The following is an 18,779-nucleotide window of genomic DNA, read 5'->3' on the forward strand; positions in this document are numbered from 1 at the left end:
GCGTTCTGCTGCGGTCCAGCCTGTCATCTCGATGTAGCAGAGCTGAAGCTGTCGTGGGAACCATGGAAAGGTAAGGATGAGGTTGCTTTATTATTTTTCTTTTATTGCAGGAGATCGTTGGCTTCAGCTGGAATGGGCGTGACAGTAAGTATGGTTTAATTTAGAACAATAAAGGATTGTGTCTTTATTTCAATTAAAGGACTTTATTCTGGGTGTTTGTGTTTTTTTTAACTTTGACTATGGGGTTAGTAATGGGGGTGTCTTATAGACGCCTCTCCATTACTAACCTGGGCTTGATGTCAGCTGGCATTATAAGCTGACATCAACCCCAACCCTATTACCCCCTGCCACCGCACCAGGGCAGCGTGGAAGAGCGAGGCTAAGTGCCAGAATTGGCGCATCCTATGAATGCGCCATTTCTGGGGCGGCTGACGGCTGGTGTTTCTAGCCTGGGAGGGGGCCAATATTTATGGCTCCCTTCCTGGGCTATTAATATCAGCCCCCAGCTGTCTGCCTAGCCTTTGCTAGCTATTAAATTAGGGGGGACCCCACGTCATTTTTTTTGGGGTGTCCCCCATTTTAATAGCTAGTAAAGGCTATGTATTCAGCTGGGGGCTGATATTAGTAGCCTGGGAAGCTCCGTGGGTATTACCCCCTTCCCAGGCTTCAAACATCTGCCCCAGCCGTCTGCTTAACCTCCGCTAGAGCCTAAAATTAAGGGGAATCCCACGCCAATTTTTTTAATAATAAATCCTTTATTTTAATACTAAATGACAAGTACAGTAACCAACACTATCACTGTACTTCATATATATGTGACTGACATGTTTCTATCTATCTAATCTATGTGTGAAGCTCTATTCTGTCTGTTATAAATTGTCGGGTACCGCTGCTGAATTGCCGGCCGGCTTTTTTAAAGAGACAGTGCATGAAAACACTATTATTTTTTTTGATAAATCCTTTACGCTAAATGACAAGTACAGTAAGCAACACTGTCACTGTACTTCGTATATATGTGGCTGACATGTTTCTATCTATCTAATCTATGTGTGAAGCTCTATTCTGTCTGTTATAAATTGTCGGGTACCGCTGCTGAATTGCCGGCCGGCTTTTTTAAAGAGACGGTGCATGAAAACACTATTATTTTTTTTTGATAAATCCTTTACGCTAAATGACAAGTACAGTAAGCAACACTTTCACTGTACTTCGTATATATGTGGCTGACATGTTTCTATCTATCTAATCTATGTGTGATGCCCTATTCTTTCGGTTCTAAATTGTCGGGTACCGGTGTATGCCGCTGCTGAATTGCCGGCTTTTCATGTTTCACTGTTGGCACTGTTCCCATCGATTTGGGCAACCACTGTAATGCCACAACCACCATGGCTGTGGCATTACAGTGAGTGGCAGACAATCCCTGCATGATTGGTGCTCTAAATAGCGCCAGACATGCAGGACACGCTTTTGGTGCACGAACAGTTATCGAACATAACCTCGAACAGCCGAATTTTTTGCAAATCGTTCGGGTTCGTGGAACAACTCGAACACCGCCCAAAACAGCTCGAATTTGAGATTGGCGAACAGTTCTAGTCGAACACCGCTCATCTCTAGTTGAGAGCACGGCTAATGTTTTGGGACACGTGCTTGTGTAATGCAGGTACGGCACACCAGGAGAAATAGTGGCGGCTGGGGAAAAAGTACCGAGGGATGGCCGCTGCCATCAAGTTGCGGACTGCTTCCGTCTCCACGAGCCTAAAAGGCAGCATTTCGAGCGCAAACAGTCGTGAAATGTGACAATTTAGTAGTGTGGCCTGTGGGGCGTTGGCTGCATATTTGCACTTGCATTCTAAGGACTGGGGTATGGACAACTGAACTCTGCGCTGGGACAAGGACATGGACGTGCTTCCTGATGCTGCTACTTGAGAGTGTGCAACAACAGGTGCAGGACAGGAGGCGTCTTCGCATGCACCATTGACAGGGGATTGGCTTGCATGCACAAAAGCGGAAGAAGCAATGATGCCACCCACAGACACTGTTCTTGGACCCTGGGGTTCGGCCCACAAAGTCGGGTGCTTTGCTGCCATGTTCCTGATCATACTGGTGGTGGTCAGGCTGGTCATTTTGCCACCCCTGCTGATGTTGGCCTGGCAAGTGGTGCAAATGGCCTTTTTGGGGTTATCAGCGGAGTTTTTAAAAAACAACCAGACTCGGGAAGACCTCACAGTTGTACTGGCAACTTCCTTTGTGTTGGTGTTACGGGGAGCGGTTGCCTGCCTTCTGTCTGCGGCCACCACACTGCTTCTTCCTGCCTGTTGGGGTGCTCCGCCTCCCTCCCCCTGGGTGCTGCTGTCCTCGCTCTGCATGTCCTTCTGCCAGGTTGGGTCACTTACTATATCATCCACTTCCTCGTTTTCCACTTCCACACCCTGGTCCTCCTCCTGACTTTCTGGCAGTTGTGTCTCATCATCGTCCACCTTTTGTGACACTTTCCCAATGCTGCCTTTGTGTGACCATTGCTGCTCAAATATTTGGGCATCGCTACATGCGATCTCCTCTTTCCCCGCTTCAAGTGGACCGGGCGAGAGGCCCGAATCTCTAAATGGAAAAGTGAACAGCTCTTCAGAGTGTCCAAGTGTGGGATCAGTTGTCTCTGGGTGCTCGGCATGGTAAGAAGAAGGAGGATCAGGGTGAGGAATATGTGGTCCAGACTCACGGCTACTGAAACTTGACCATGTGCAAGACAGGGTGGTGGTGGTGGTGGCTAAGTGACTGGAAGCATTTTCCGCTATCCAACCAACAACCTTTTGAATCTGCTCTGGGTCCAATAGTGGTGTGCTGCGGTCCCCTAGAAATTGGGACAGGAAGGTCAGGAAAGAAGATGTGGGTGTCTGTTGTGGCACAATTTTGGCTTGCCCACGGCCTTGTCCTCAGCCTGTGCAAGCACCATTACCATCACATCCAGTTCCCCGTCTCTTGCCACGTGCCTTGCCCATTTTAAATGGAGGACAGTATCTTCCATGCTCACCACAAATGACTGAGTTTGGAGCGAACTTATATGTGATCCGTGTGATAGAGAAAACGGAGTTTTAAATACCTGGCCTGTAGGTAAGTAGTTTGACCAGCAAACTGCGATGAATTGCTTCAATGACACACTAAAGTAAATTTTTAATGGAGGCCAGAAATGGCAGCATTTTCTGACAACGTATATGTGATCCGTGTGATGGAGAAAACAGAGTTTTAAATACCTGGCCTGTCGGTAACTAGTTTGAATAGCAAACTGTGGTGAATTGCTTCAATGACACACTAAAGTAAATTTTTAATGGAGGCCAGAAATGACAGTATTTTCTGACAACGTATATGTGATCCGTTTGACGGAGAAAACAAGTTTTAAATAGCTGGATTTCTAGCGCTCTAATATGGAAAGGACCTGGCTGTATTCTGCAGTGCCAACAAGCAAATTGCGCAGAAAAAATGGAATGATTTTTAAGCAAATAATGAGGATTAAGATCCAAAGAAAAGTATTCCTGGCCCCTGAGACCTGGGCCTTTGCATAGAAATATCTAACAGCAGCAGAAGGCAGAATTGGAATGGAGCCTCTTGTGCTATATGCACTGCAGTCTGCTATATACACCCTGCCTACACACCCTGCCTACCTTATATCTCTGCAGATAGATTAGTCCTCAGAAGGACTGTTTGTTAAGATGGATATGTGTAATTTACGGTTTTTCTCCCTACACTACCTAATACACAAGCAAATCTGTCCCTGTCGCAGCAGCACCACTCCCAAAACAAGCAAATTGCGCAGAAAAATGATGTTCTCTGGATTTCGTTTTAAGCAAATAATGAGGATTAAGATCAAAAGACAAGTATTCCTGGCCCCTGAGACCTGGGCCTTTGTATAGAAATATCTAACAGCAGCAAAAGGCAGAATTGGAATGGAGCCTCTTGTGCTAAATGCACTGCGGTCTGCTATATACACCCTGGCTGCCTGATATCTCTGCAGATGGATTAGTCCTCAGAAGGACTGCTTGCTAAGATGAATATGTGTAATGTACGTTTTTTCTCCCTACACTACCTAATACACAATCAAATCTGTGCCTGACACAGCAGCAGCTATCCCTACACTGTCTGATCCAGAGTAACTGTGACAAGCATGGCGGCGCCAGGTCTGATATAGACCTGATGACGCTGTGCGGCCAGCCAATCACTGTAATGCCAACAACCAAGATGGCTACGGCATTACAGTACAAGGCAGGCAATCCCTGCATGTTCATTGGCTCTCTAAAGAGCGCCAAACATGCAGGGAGGGGACCGAGTTCCCACCCAAGCGACCCGGAAATACTTGGCGAGCGCCGAGCATCTCGAGCAGTGAGATGCTCGGACGAGCATCGAGCAGTAGCGAGCATGCTCGCTCATCACTAATAACTGCATGTTAAAATGGTCGCCGCTTTTTCTATAAAAGACACGGCCAGAATAAAGTATTTTAATAAAATAAAAAACACACCCAGTTCTGCAATTTTTTTTATTACCCGCCTCCGCCCTATACCAACCCCATTTATAAGGCAAGAAATCCCACTTATTAAACCTGACAGGGCACACCTGTGAAGTGAAAACCGTTTCCGGTGACTACCTCTTGAAGCTCATCAAGAGAATGCCAAGAGTGTGCAAAGCAGTCATCAAAGCAAAATGTGGCTACTTTGAAGAACCTAGAATATAAGACATATTTTCTGTTGTTTGACACTTTTTTGTTAAGCATATAATTCCACATGTGTTAATTCATAGTTTGATGCCTTCAGTGTGAATGTACAATTTTCATAGTCAAGAAAATACAGAAAAATCTTTAAATTAGAAGGTGTGTCCAAACTTTTGGTCTGTACTGTATATATATGTGTGTGTGTGTACAGAATCTCACAAAAGTGAGAACACCCCCCACATTTTTGTGAATATTTGATGATATCTTTTCAAGGGACAATACTGAAGATATGACACTTTGATACAATATAAAGTAGTCAGTGTACAGCTTGTATAGCAGTGTAAATTTGGTGTGCCCTCTAAATAACTCAACACATAGCCCTTAATGTTTAAACAACTAGCAACAAAAGTGAATATACCCCTGTGAAGAATTTTGAAGATATAATGCCATGTAAATCATTGTGCCCTGTTTGGCGGGGGAATGTAGAGGACTTCAATGTACAGTTGTAATCGGACACCTCTGCAGCTAAATAAGAAGGGAGGGGGCTGAGGGACAGTGAGTGACAAAACCCCCAACTTCTGCTGTGTAGCTGCCAAAGGAAGACCTCTTGTGGACACCAGCCATGCGGCATGTCCTTTGTGCCAGACACGTATAATTAAATACCGAGTTATGGGAATATGATACATCCCAGCGATACACCAAATAGATTTTTGTAATCACACGAACAGGAATAATAATAATATTTTTTATGTACACTACCGTTCAAAAGTTTGGGGTCACCCAGACAATTTTGTGCTTTCCATGAAAACTCATACTTTTAATTATCAAATGAGTTGCAAAATTATTAGAAAATATAGTCCAGACATTGACAAGGTTAGAAATAATGATTTTTATTAGAAAGAATAATTTTCTCCTTCAAACTTTGCTTTCGTCAAAGAATGCTCCCTATGCAGCAATTACATCATTGCAGACCTTTGGCATCCTAGCTGTTAATTTGCTGAGATAATATTGAGAAATTTCACCCCGTGCTTTCTGAAGCCCCTCCCACAAGTTGGATTGGCTTAATGGGCACTTTTTGCGTACCATACGGTCAAGCTGCTCCCACAACAGCTCAATGGGGTTGAGATATGGTGACTGCGCTGGCCACTCCATTACAGATAGAATACCAGCTGCCTGTTTCTTTCCTAAATAGTTCATGCATAATTTGGAGGTGTGCTTTGGGTCATTGTCTTGTTGTAGAATGAAATTGGCTCCAATCTTGCGCTGTCCGCAGGGTATGGCATGGAGTTGCAAAATGGAGTGATAGCCTTCCTTATTCAAAATCCCATTTACCTTGTACAAATCTCCCACTTTACCAGCACCAAAGCAACCCCAGACCATCACATTACCTCCTCCATGCTTGACAGATGGCGTCAGGCACTCTTCCAGCATTTTTTCAGTTGTTCTGCGTCTCACAAATGTTCTTCTGTGTGATCCAAACACCTCAAACTTTGATTCGTCTGTCCATAAAACTTTTTTCCAATCTTCCTCTGTCCAATGTCTGTGTTCTTTTGCCCATATTAATCTTTTACTTGTATTAGCCAGTCTCAGATATGGCTTTTCTTTGCCACTTTGCCCTGAAGGCCAGCATCCCGGAGTCGCCTCTTCACTGTAGACGTTGATACTGCCGTTTTGCGTGTACTATTTAATGAAGCTGCCAGTTGAGGAGCTGTGAGGCGTCGATTTCTCAAACTCAGTTGTGCAGCGTGTCCTCCCACTGCTCTTTCTACTCTTCTTCGAGCCTGTTTGTGCTCTCCTCTGAAGGGAGTAGTACAAACCGTTGTAGGAAATCTTCAGTTCCTTGGCAATTTCACGCATGGAATAGCCTTCATTTCTAAGAACAAGAATAGACTGTCGAGTTTCACATGAAAGTTCTCTTTTTCTGGCCATTTTGAGAGTTTTATAGAACAAACAAATGTAATGCTCCAGATTCTCAACTAGCTCAAAGGAAGGTCAATTTTATAGCTTCTCAAATCTGCTAAACCGTTTTCAGCTGGGCTAACATACTTGTGCAAGGGTTTTCTAGGGTTTTCTAAACATCCATTAGTCTTCTTACACAGTTAGCAAACACCATATACCATTAAAACACTGGAGTGGTGGTTGTTGGAAATGGGCCTCTATACACCTATGTAGTTATTGCAATAAAAACAAGACGTTTGCAGCTAGAATAGTCATTTACCACATTAACAATGTATAGAGTGCATTTCTGATTAATTTAATGTTTTGAACGGTAGTGTATATAGTACCAACATATTCCGCATCACTTTACAATTAAGTAGGGACATATACAGACAATATAAGCAGTACAATGTATCATATTTCAACAGTTACAGGAGGATTGAGGTCTCTGCTCGCAAGCTTACAATCTATATGGAAATGTGGGGGGGCACAATAGGAAGAACATGGTCATCAGCCAGTATCCTTCTAAGGGCAGTTACCGTGTGGTATTTGGTGCATGGAGGATATAGAGACAGATGAATAGGCAGGAGCAGATTAAGATTAACATTTAGGAGGGAATAGGGGAGAGTTAGGTTGGTGAGTTGTGGTTGTAGGCTTGTCTGAACAGATTTGTTTTAAAGCATGTTTGAAGACATGGGGGCTAGATATCAGTTGGGTAGTTTGGGGCAGTGCATTCCAGAAATCTGGTGCAGCAGGAGAGAAGTCTTGGAGATAGATGTGTGAGGTTCAGATTAAGGAGGATACAAGTCTTAGATCAGTTGCAGAACGGAGGGCACGATAGGGGCGATAGACAGAAATGAGGGATGAGATGTAGGGTGGTGCAGAACTGTGGAGAGCTTTGTGGGTGAGAGAGATGAGTTTGTATTGTATTCTGTGGTGAATAGGTAATCAGGCAATGACTGGCACAAGGTTATGGCGTCGGTGAAGCGGATTGATATAAATAAGACCCTGGCTGCTGCATTCAGAATGTATTGGAGAGGAGAGAGTTTGTTTAGAGGGAGACTGATCATAATAGAGTTACAGTAGTCCAGACAAGATTGAATAAGAGCGACAGTAAGAGTTTTGCAGTATCACAGTATCAAAGGTGAGAAAAGGTCTAATTCTGGAGATGTTTTTAAGGTGCAGGTGACATGAGAGAGTAAGTGATTGAATATGGGGAATAAAGGAAAGTTGACTCCAAGACAGTGAGCTTGCTGCTTGGGAGTTATGGTGGTGCCACCCAAGGAAATTGAAAAGTCAGGTATTGGTAGATTAGTAGAGAGAGGAAAAATAAGGAGTTCGATTTTGGAGAGATTTCAGATAGAGGGAGGACATGATGTTAGAGACAGCGGACAGACAATCACTAGTATTTTGCATTACAGTTGGGGTGATGTCAGGTGAAGAGGTGTATAGTTGGGTGTCATCAGCATAGAGATGATACTGGAAACCAAATCTGCTGATGGTTTGGCCAATAAGGGCAGTATACAAGGAGAAGAGGAGGGGACCTAGGACTGATCCTTGTGGAACCCCGATAGTAAGGGGAAGATTAGAGGAAGTAGAGCCGGCAAAAGATACAGTGAAGGAGCGGTCAGAGATATAGGAGGAGAACCAAGAGAGAGCGGTGTCCTTGAGGCCTATGGAGCGCAGCATAGTGAGGAGGTGCTTGTGATCCACAATGTCAAAAACGGCAGAGAGATCCAGGAAAAACAGCAGGGAGTAGTGACCATTATATTTAGCTGTTAGTAGATCATTAGAGACTTTAGTGAGGGCAGTTTCAGTAGAGTGTGAGTAGCGGAAACCAGATTGTAAAGGGTCAAGAAGAGAGTTATCTGAGAGATTAGACGGGAGTGGACCAAGCAATCCAAGAGTTTAGAGATGAAGGGAAGATTAGAGAGGTCTATAGTTAGCAGTTCATTTCTCATCCAGGGATGGCTTTTTAAGTAAAAAGGTTATGATGGCATGTTTGAATGAAGACGGAAAGATACCCGAAGAAAGAGAGAGGTTAAATACTTTAGTTAGGTGGGTAGTGACAGCTGGGTAAAGGGACTGAAGTAGATGTGAGCAAATAGGGTCACTGTTGCAGGTTGTAGGGCAAAAAGAAGCGAGGAGTCTGGTCTAGTGGTGGGCGAGCAATAAAATGCTCGGGTGCTCTATTCTCTGGTCGAACAAATTGGAATGCTCGGGTGCTCGACCCGAGCAACAAGCCCAATGTAAGTTTATGGGAAACTCAAGCATTTTTCAGGCGGCTTCCCCCGGCGGTCTGCAGAGGGCCTAAACATTGCCCAAATCGATGGGAACAGTGCTCAAATCACATGGGAACAGCATGGGGAAGACCCCTGGAAGCATTTCTGACTCCCAGGTCACTGCTGTCAACAACGTTGTCAGAGGTATTATGCACTCACAATAAAACATACAAAAATGAAACCAAAATGGATTTTCCTGGTAAATATGTTAAGGAACAAGCTTTCCAGCGCAATGACTTGAATATAAGGCAAAATAAGTAGCCAAAACCAAAAATGCTTCTCCACACCTTGGGCTATGTTCACACATAGCGTTTTTGCACTTTTGCATTGTCTTCAACCGTGACAAATGCATTCACCTGGAAATGTCATTTTAACATTTTACAACCTTATCTGGCCATGTGGTGCGTGAGACATGATCAGACACATCCTGTTTCATTTATGAAGGAGGGACTCAGAAAGTCACAAAGCCTATTTTTATAGGGCCATCAGGAGGCCTTTACTATTCTTAATTTTTTACGGGCATCATCAACACCCTTTAAAAAATTATGTGGGTGTTGCATCACGAAGCACAGTCACCCTGGTGATATGGTGGTGGAGGATGACGATGAGGAGAAGAAGGAGGACAAGAGCAAATGGACAAAATCAAGAAGCGTATACCCATGTGTGGATGTGAAAAGTTGCATAGGAATACACCTCCCAAAAAAAGACAGTGGATTTCAGTTTATGTTACGCTGCTATCATTCGGTGGTGTTGAGAAGCCTCGCCCAATCCAGCCCTTGTTCATTTTTATAAGAGTCAGCCTGTCAGCATTTTCAGTTGACAGGCAGATGCACTTATCAGTTATAATTCCATCAGCGGCACTAAAAACATGCATTGATAAAACGCTAGCTACAGGCCAAGCCGGACCTCCAAGGCGTAGAGAGACTGTTCATTCCATGTGTCCAGCTTGGATGCCCAATAATTATAAGGCACAGAGGAATCACGGAGGACGTTGGTACGGTCGGCAACGTACTCCCTCAGCATCTTCCCAAACTTTCTACTCCTTGTGAGAGTACCCCGTGCCTCAGGGCCTGTGCAATGGGAGGGGCTGAGAAAACTGTCCCAGAACTTTGACAGTGTTCCCCTGCCTCTGCTGGATTGATGTTGTGTCTCTCTCGCCTGTACTCTTTGGTTGTCCAAGGAACTATGACCTCTGCCGCCAGCTTTTTCAGATGGGAATATTTTTATTAGTTCCGCAACAAGGGCCTTCTGGTGCTGCCCCATTTTTGTAGACCTGTCAGCCTCAGGAATAAGAAATATAAAGTTCTTCTTGTATCATGGGTCTAGAAGTGTCACCAACCAGTAATGACTGTCACCCAAAATTTTGAGAATGCGAGGGTCACAGGAAAGGCAGTGTAACATAAACTCAGCAATGTGTGCCAGACTGATAACAGGCAAGACTTCTGTGTCCTCACCAAGAGGACGACTGACTGTGCTCTCCTCCTCCTCCTCCCTCTCCTCAGGCCATCCACGCTGAAAAGACAGTATGACAGTTGTGCAGGTAGTACCATCTATAGCGCAGGAATCTAGCTCCTGTCCTTCCTCCTCCTCCTCCTCTTCCTCATTGTCATCCAATCCACATTGGAATGAGATGAGGCAGGGCTGTGTGTAAACACTCTGTATGGTTCCTTGCTCCATCTCATCTTGCTCCACCTGCAATGCATCCTCTTTGATTGTGAGCAGAGAGCATTTCAAAAGACAGAAAAGCGGGATGGTGATGCTAATTAGGGCATCATCACCCTCACCATCTTGGTGGAGTCCTCAAAGTCTTGGAGGATGGTACATATGTCTGATATCCATGTCCACTCCTGATGTCTTATGTGTGGAGTCTGAACTGAATACCGACTGCCTTGTTGATGCTGGAAGTCAACAACTTCCCTCTTCTGCTCACAAATCTTTCCCAACATCTGCAGTGTAGAGTTTCAACGTGTGGGGATATTACACACCAGTCTGTGAGCCGAAAGCTGCAAATGCTGCAGAAGCACGGCAAGGGCGGCGGAAGCTGTAGGTGACTTTCTGAAATGGGCACACAGGCGGCATACTTTCACAAGCAGATCTAGCAGTTCCGGGTAGGTTTTGAGAAACTGCTAAACCACGAGGTTAAGCACATGGGCCAGGCATGGTACATGTGTAAGCTCGCCTCAGAGCCGCCACCAGGTTCCTGCCATTGTGACACACGATTATGCCTGGCTGTAGGTTCAGCGTTGTGAGCCACCGATCTGCCTGCTCTTTCTGAGCTATCCACAACTCTTCAGCATTGTGCAGTTTGTCACCTAAGTATATTAGCTTCAGCACAGCCTATTGCTGCTTGGCCGAGGCAGTACTGCAGTGTTTCCAGCTTGCGATTGATGTGGTCATTTCGGAGATGGAGGCTTTAGAGTAGGAGGAGGCTGAGGAGGATGAGGTGTAGGAGCTGTAGACTGTTGAGACAACCCGAATTGACCTAGGGCCCGTAATACTTGGCGTTGGGAGGACGTGTTCCGTCCCAAGGTCCGACTGTGTCCCGGCTTCCATTATGTTAACCCAGTGTGCCAACAGCGAGATGTACCGTCCCTGCCCACAAACACTTGTCCATGTGTCCGTGGTTAGGAGGACTTTCGATGTTACTGCATTGCTGAGGGCACAGTTAATGTTAGGAAACACGTGCTTGTATGATGCGGGGATAGCACACCGAGAGAAATAGTGATGGCTAGGTAGCGAGTACCGAGGGATGGCCACTGCCATAAGGTTGCAGAAAGCTTCCATCTCCACGAGCCTAAAAGGCAACTTTTCGAGCGCAAGCAGTCGTGAAATGTGGGAATTTAGTAGTGTGGCCTGTGGGGCGTTGGCTGCGTATTTGCGCTTGCGTTCCAAAGACTGGGGTATGGACAACTGAACACGGTGCTGGGACAAGGACATGGTTGTGCCTCCTGATGCTGCTACTTGAGAGCATCTTTGCATGCACCATGGACAGGGGATTGGATTGCATGCACAACAGCGGAAGAAGCAATGGTGCCACCCGCAGACACTGTTCTTGGACCCTGGGGTTCGGCCCACAAAGTCGGGTGCTTTGCTGCCATGTGCCTGATCATGCTGGTGGTGGTCAGGCTGGTCATTTTGCCACCCCTGCTGATGCTGGCCTGGCAGTTGGTGCAAATGGCCTTTTTGGAATTATCGGCTGTCCTTAAAAAACAACCAGACTCGGGAAGACCTAACAGTTGTACTGGCAACTTCCTTCATGTTGGTGTTACAGGGAATGGTTGCACGCCTTCTGTCTGCGGCCACCACACTGCTTCTTCCTGCCTGTTGGGGTGCTCTGCCTCCCTCCCCCTGTGTGCTGCTGTTCTCACTCTGCATCTCCTCTTGCCAGGTTGGGTCAGTTACTATATCATCCACCACCTTGTCTAGCACTTCCGCATCCTGATCCTCCTCCTGACTTTCTGGCAGTTGTGTCTCATCATCGTTCACCTCTTGTGACCATTTCCCACTGTCACATTCCTGTGACCATAGCTGCCCAAATATTTGGGCATCGCTACATGCGATCTCCTCTTGCCCCTCTTCAAGTGGACCAGATGAGAGGCCCGAATCTATAAATGGAAAAGTGAACAGCTCTTCAGAGTGTCCAAGTGTGGGATAAGTTGTCTCTGGGCACTCGGCATGGTGAGGGGAAGGAGGATCAGGGTGAGGAATATGCGGTCCAGACTCACGGCTACTGAGACTTGACCGTGTGGAAGACAGAGTGGTAGAGTGGTGGCTAAGTGACTGGATGCATTATCTGCTATCCAACCAATAACCTTTTCACATTGCTCTGTGTTCAATAGTGGTGTTCTGCGATCCCCTATTAATTGGGACAGGAAGGTCGAGCAAGAAGATGTGGGTGTTGTGGCGCAATTTCAGCTTGCCCATGGCCTCGGCCTCTGCATGCACCATCACATCCAATTCCCCATCCCTTGCCACATGCCTTACCCATTTTAAATGGAGGACAATATCTTTCACGCTCACTACAAATGGATGAATTTGGAGCAAACTTATATGTGATCCGTGTGATGGACAAACCACAGTTTAAAATAGCTGGCCTGTAGGTAACTATTTTTAACAGCAAAGTGGTGTCAATAACTTTGCTGACACACTGAAACAAAATTTTAATGGAGGCCAGAAATGGCAGAATTTTTAGCGCAATTATACATGATCCGTGTGACTTACAAACCACAGTTTTAAATAGCTAGCCTGTAGGTAACTATTTTTATCAGCGCCAACCTTGTGCCAATAAGTTCACTGACACACTGCAACAAAATTTCAATGGAAGCCAGAAATGGCAATATTTTCAGTGCAATAATATGTGATCTGTGTGACAGAGAAAGCACAGTTTTTAAATAGCTGGCCTGTAGGTAACTATTTTTAACAGTTCCGACCTCGTGTCAATTAGTTCACTGACACACTGCAACAAAATTTCAATGGAGGCTAATAATGGCAATATTAGCCTGTGACGGACAAACCACAGTTTTAAATAGTTGGCCTGTAGGTAACTATTTTTTATCAGCGCCGACCTTGTGTCAATAAGTTCACTGACACACTGCAACAAAATTTCAACGGAGGCCAGAAATGGCAATATTTTCAGTGCAATTATATATGATCCGTTTGATGGACAAACCACAGTTTTAAATAGCTGGCCTGAAGGTAACTATTATTAACATCGCCGACCTCGTGTCAATGAGTTCACTGACACACTGAAAAAAAAATTCAATGAAGGCTAATAATGGCAATATTTTCAGCACAATTATATGTAATCCTTGTGATGGACAAACCACAGTTTTAAATAGCTAAAGTTTTAGAGCTGTAATATGGAAAGGATCTGGCTGTATTCTGCAGTGCCAACAATCAAATGGTGCAGAAAAAAGTTCTCTGGATTGCTTTTTTAGCAAATAATCAGGATTAAGATAAAAAAAAATTATTCCTGTCCCCTAATACCTGGAGCTATTTCTACAAATATCTGTAAAAGCACCAGCAGACAGAACTGGAATGGACCCTCTTGCTATGTGCACTGCAGTCTGCTATATACCCTGCCTGCCTGCCTAGCACTGACATCTATGCAGCTGGATTAGTCCTGTATATGTAGAGATCTTGTAGAATATCTACAATAACTAATAAACAACCAAATCTCTCAAAAAGCTCAGCAGTACCTCTCCCTACACTGCCTGATTGTGGAGTAGACTGTGACGAGCACGGCGGCACCAGGTCAGATATAGACTTTATGATGCTGTACGGCCAGCCAATCACTGTAATGCCACAACCAACATGGCTGCGGTATTACAGTGTATGTCAGACAATCCCTGCATATTGATTGGGCGAGGGGACCCGAGCTCCCGCCAAGCAACCTCGGAAATACTCAGTGAGCGCCAAGCATTTCGAGCAGTGAGATGCTCGGGCGAGCACCAAGCAATAGCGAGCATGCTCGCTAATCACTAGTCTGGTTGCTTCTTCTATGATCGGCTTGAAGATGGAGAGTGAACTTAAGGTGCAGGAGGGAAGGGGATCCAGACTCTGAGGGGCTCATTGCCTGACACTATGGGTGGCCCACCCTGCGCAAGGATGTTGTGGAAATTGTCGAGGCTTGTACCTCTTGAGCCCGCAACAAGATACCTAGGCACCTCCCAGCCAATCATCTTCTTCCTCTTCCCGTCCCTTCCGCTCCGTGGCAACATATTGCAATGAACTTCATCACGGATCTCCCTGTTTCTGCCAGTTGTACTGTCATTTGGGTGGTCGCTGACTGCTTTTTTAAGATGGCCCACTTCATTTCCCTTCTTAAAATTCCATCTGCACCGGTGCTGGCTAAGGACTTCATCCATCACATCTTCCATCTTCATGGCCCACCCCTCCACATTGTTTCAGATCACGGAGTTCAATTCACTTCGCGCTTCTGGAGAGCCACGTGCAAGCTGCTGGATGTCTCCTTGGATTTTTCTTCGGCTTATCATCTTCAGTCCAATGACCAACTGGAACGCATCAATCAAATCCTCACCAGTTTTCTTCGACACTTTGTCAACGCTCACCATAGGGCCGAGTTTTCCTCTTACAACCATGAGAGCCTTCTGCTAAAACTCAGTTTTTTTGGTCTACGGTCAACATCCCCGGATTCCGTTTCCCTTCTCCTCTTCAGTGGACAATCCTGCCTCGGAGTCTCTCGTCAGCGAATTTTCTGCATTTTGGGAAGACACTTGATCTGCGCTTCTTCAGTCCTCAGAGCGGATGAAGAAGCATGCTGATAAGAGACGTCTGGATCCGCCTCTGTTACGTCCAGGAGACAAGGTCTGGCTTTCTTCCAAATATGTTCATCTTAAGACACCATCTTACAAGTTGGGTCCATGATTCATCGGTCCGTTCGAGGTTCTGAACGAAATTAATCCAGTGGCTTACAAGCTGAAACTCCCGGCCTCCTTATGGATTCCCAACTCCTTTCACGTGTCTCTCCTCAAACCGGTTGTTTGACGATCCAGGTACTACTCCAACTCCAGTCTCCGCTGAGGACGTCTTTAAGGTAGAAACCAATTTGGCCACGAAGAGGGTAAGAGGAAAGACTTTCTTTCTTGTGGATTGAAGGGGTTTGGCCCTGAGGAGAGGTCTTGGGAGCCCAGAGAGAACATTCATGCCCCTCATCTTCTAGAAAAATTTATTTCGGGCTTAAAGAAGAGGGGGCGTAAAGGGGGGGTACTGTACCATCGGCGTCTCTGCCTCCTGCCGGGCAGAGATGCCGTTCCCCTCACCGCCGCAGTCTCGGTCCGGCGTCTTCCTGTTCTCCTGCTGCTGAGGTGTGCACTGTGCGCAGCATCACGGGCACTGTGCTTAGGGCGTGCGCTCCCTCCTTCTTAAAGGCGCTGCGCCCGCCGTCCTAAAGAGTCCCCGGCCAATGGCTGGAGGACTGCCCCTATATTAAGCACTTCCTCCAAAATGGAGTTGCCTGTGCAAGGTTGTTGCTTGTGTGCTAACACCCTCCTCAGCCCTCAGGTTCCTTGCCCGCCAGTCTGTCTAACAGTCTTGCCCGCCAGTCTGTCTAACAGTCCTGCCCGCCAGTCTGTCTAACAGTCCTGCTCGCCAGTCTGCCTACCTGCCGTGCCCGCCAGCCTGCCTACCCAGAGAACCTGCCAGTTACCTGCCGTGCCCGCCAGCCTGCCTACCTGGAGCACCTGCCAGTTACCTGCCATATCCGCCTGCTAGTTTACCCGGAGCACCTGTCTGGCTATCTGCCGTACCCGCCTACTTGTCTACCCCGATCTCCCGCCAGCCTACCTGCCGTGCTCATCCGCTGTACCGGTCAGCACCTGTCATCTGACCAGTGGGAGTCACCTGCTCTCAGACAAGGTCGGTCCCAGAGTGGCACCTGGTTCACCTGCCCGGTCCCTCCTTGGTTCACGTAGTCGACTAAGCCACCATGTGACCTGGGTCGGTCTGAGTAGGCACTTACTTACACCCCTCTGGGTCCTTCTTGCATCAAAGCACAGAGGTTCCACCACCCGGATCCTTAACAGGCAGCACTCATGCAGCCCCAAACCATGACACTCCCATCACCTTGCTTGACTGTAGGTAAGACACACTTGTCTTTTTACTCCTCACCTAGTTGCCCCCACACACGCTTGACACCATCTGAACCAAATAAGTTTATCTTGGTCTCATCAGACCACATGACATTGTTCCAGTAATCCATGTCCTTAGTCTGCTTGTCTTCAGTAAAAGGTTTGTGGACTTTCTTGTGGATCATCTTTAGAAGAGTTTTCCTTCTAGGATGACAGCCATGTGGACCAACTTGATGCAGTGTGCAGAGTATGATCTGAGCACTGACAGGCTTACCCTGCTACCCCTATAACATCTGCAGCAATACTGGCAGCACTCATGAATCTATTCTGAAAAGACAACCTATGGATATGACGCTGAACATGCGCTCTAAACTTTGTTGGTCGACCATGGTGAGGCTAATTCTAAGTGGAACCTGCCTTGTTAAAGCTTGGTATTGTCTTGACCATCATGATGAAGCTCAGTTTTAGAGTGTTGGCAATCTTCTTATAGTGTAGGCCATCTTTATGTTGAGAAATATTTCTTTTTTCCAGATCCTCAGAGTTTTTTGCCATGATGTGCCATGTTGAACTTCAAGTAACCAGTATGAGAGAGTGTGAGAACGATAACACCAAATTTACTACACCTGCTTCCCATTCACAGCTAAGATCTTGTAAGAATAATGAGTCATATGACATCAGGGAGGAAAAATGGCTAATTAAGCACAATTCGGCCATTTTCACTTTTGAGTGTTCTCACTTTTGTTGCCAGCGGTTTAGACATTAATGGCTGTGTGTTGAGTTATTTAGAGGGCACACCAAATGTACACTGTTAAATAGGCTGTACACTGACTACTTTACATTGTATCGAAGTGTGATATATTCATTGTTGTCCCTTGAAAATATCTAATAAAATCTGAATTCCAAGCACAAAGTGCAGTGGAGTAAACACCTTAAAAAGCATGCAAGATCTGAGCCTCCTCCTGCTCCCTCTTCTTCTGCAGTATCAGCCTTTTACTCCCGCTAACGGTCAAGAGTAGTGTTGAGCCACCCCAGTAGTGTTCGAGTTCGGTTTGGTTAGTCGAACACCCGTATGTTCGCCGAACTGTTCGTCGAACTGTTCGTCGAACACCTTCGAACACCGTTAAAACCAATGGCAGGCAAACAAAAACACATAGAAACACATAGAAAACACCTTCAAAGTTGTCCAAAAGCTGACAAACTGCTCAGAAGACATAACTAACACATGGAAAAGTGACAAGTACATATAGTCATGTGACAAGAAAAGAGGTGGAGGAGTAAAAGGAGGGGGAGACACAGATATAGGCATGTCATGCCCTTCTAAAACCAAAAAAGTGCGAAGCCGACACGGCCAGTCCGTTCCTGACCGTGCCACCTCCGTGTCGCCGGGTTTGTGCCAGAGCCGCGGTGGACGCTGACGGCCAGCCCCCCTCTCCTAATACTGGTGCCTGTCCGCTGGTGGGTCGAGCCCCCCCGCGGTGGGGGGGAGTAATATCTGCAGAAGAAAGACCATCTTCCAGCCAAACTAAGATGTCGACTTCTTTTCGTGGACAATGTGATACGATCCCTGTCTTACGGACACGCCCATTGCTACAAATTCCAGATGAGGCACAAAAACAGCAGGTGCTTCAACGGATATCAAGTGGTCCTTCAAGTGGGCTCTCCTCCACCTCAACTTCAACATCACAAATACTCCAGTCCTCAGAGGTGTCACCCCAATCGCACTTGCTTCCTCACAGCTCCCAAGTCTCCAGCTGCCCATCTGAGTATGGGGTAACACAGATGGTTGAGTCTGCACAGCTGTTTACTCATACTCTAGCCTTTGAAATGGAGGTCTGCTCCAGAGCTTCTGTTAATGCAGACGAGGAAATGATCTGCACTGATGCCCAGAATCTTTATAAGTCGGATCCAGGACCAGATGAAGAAGGTTCTGAGCATAATGTAGACCCTCATTCCCAAACTGTAACTCCTGTTTGTGGAGACAATGATGAAGACGATGATGAGACTCAAATACCTGATTGGAGCTACAACTTGACTTTTCGGTCAGGGTAGGAAGAGGTTGGCTCTGAGGACGACAGGTGTGAGAACACAGAGGGTGATGATGACGAGGTTGGAGATCCCACTTGCTGTCAACCCACAGTCAGCTAGTCGATGAGGTCAGCAGAGGAGGTGGAGGAGGATGTGACTAGCCCAGGGGATGGGGATGACTCGGTACCCGGACCTTTGCCTGGCCTTTGGGATGTCGCGGTGGTCGGCTCCCTGGCCCGTACCCTGGGGTCA

Source organism: Phyllobates terribilis, unplaced genomic scaffold (genome assembly GCF_046119375.1).
Source record: "Phyllobates terribilis strain yellow unplaced genomic scaffold, ASM4611937v1 Scaffold_5__5_contigs__length_657084704, whole genome shotgun sequence".
NCBI classification, from domain to species: Eukaryota; Metazoa; Chordata; class Amphibia; order Anura; family Dendrobatidae; genus Phyllobates; species Phyllobates terribilis.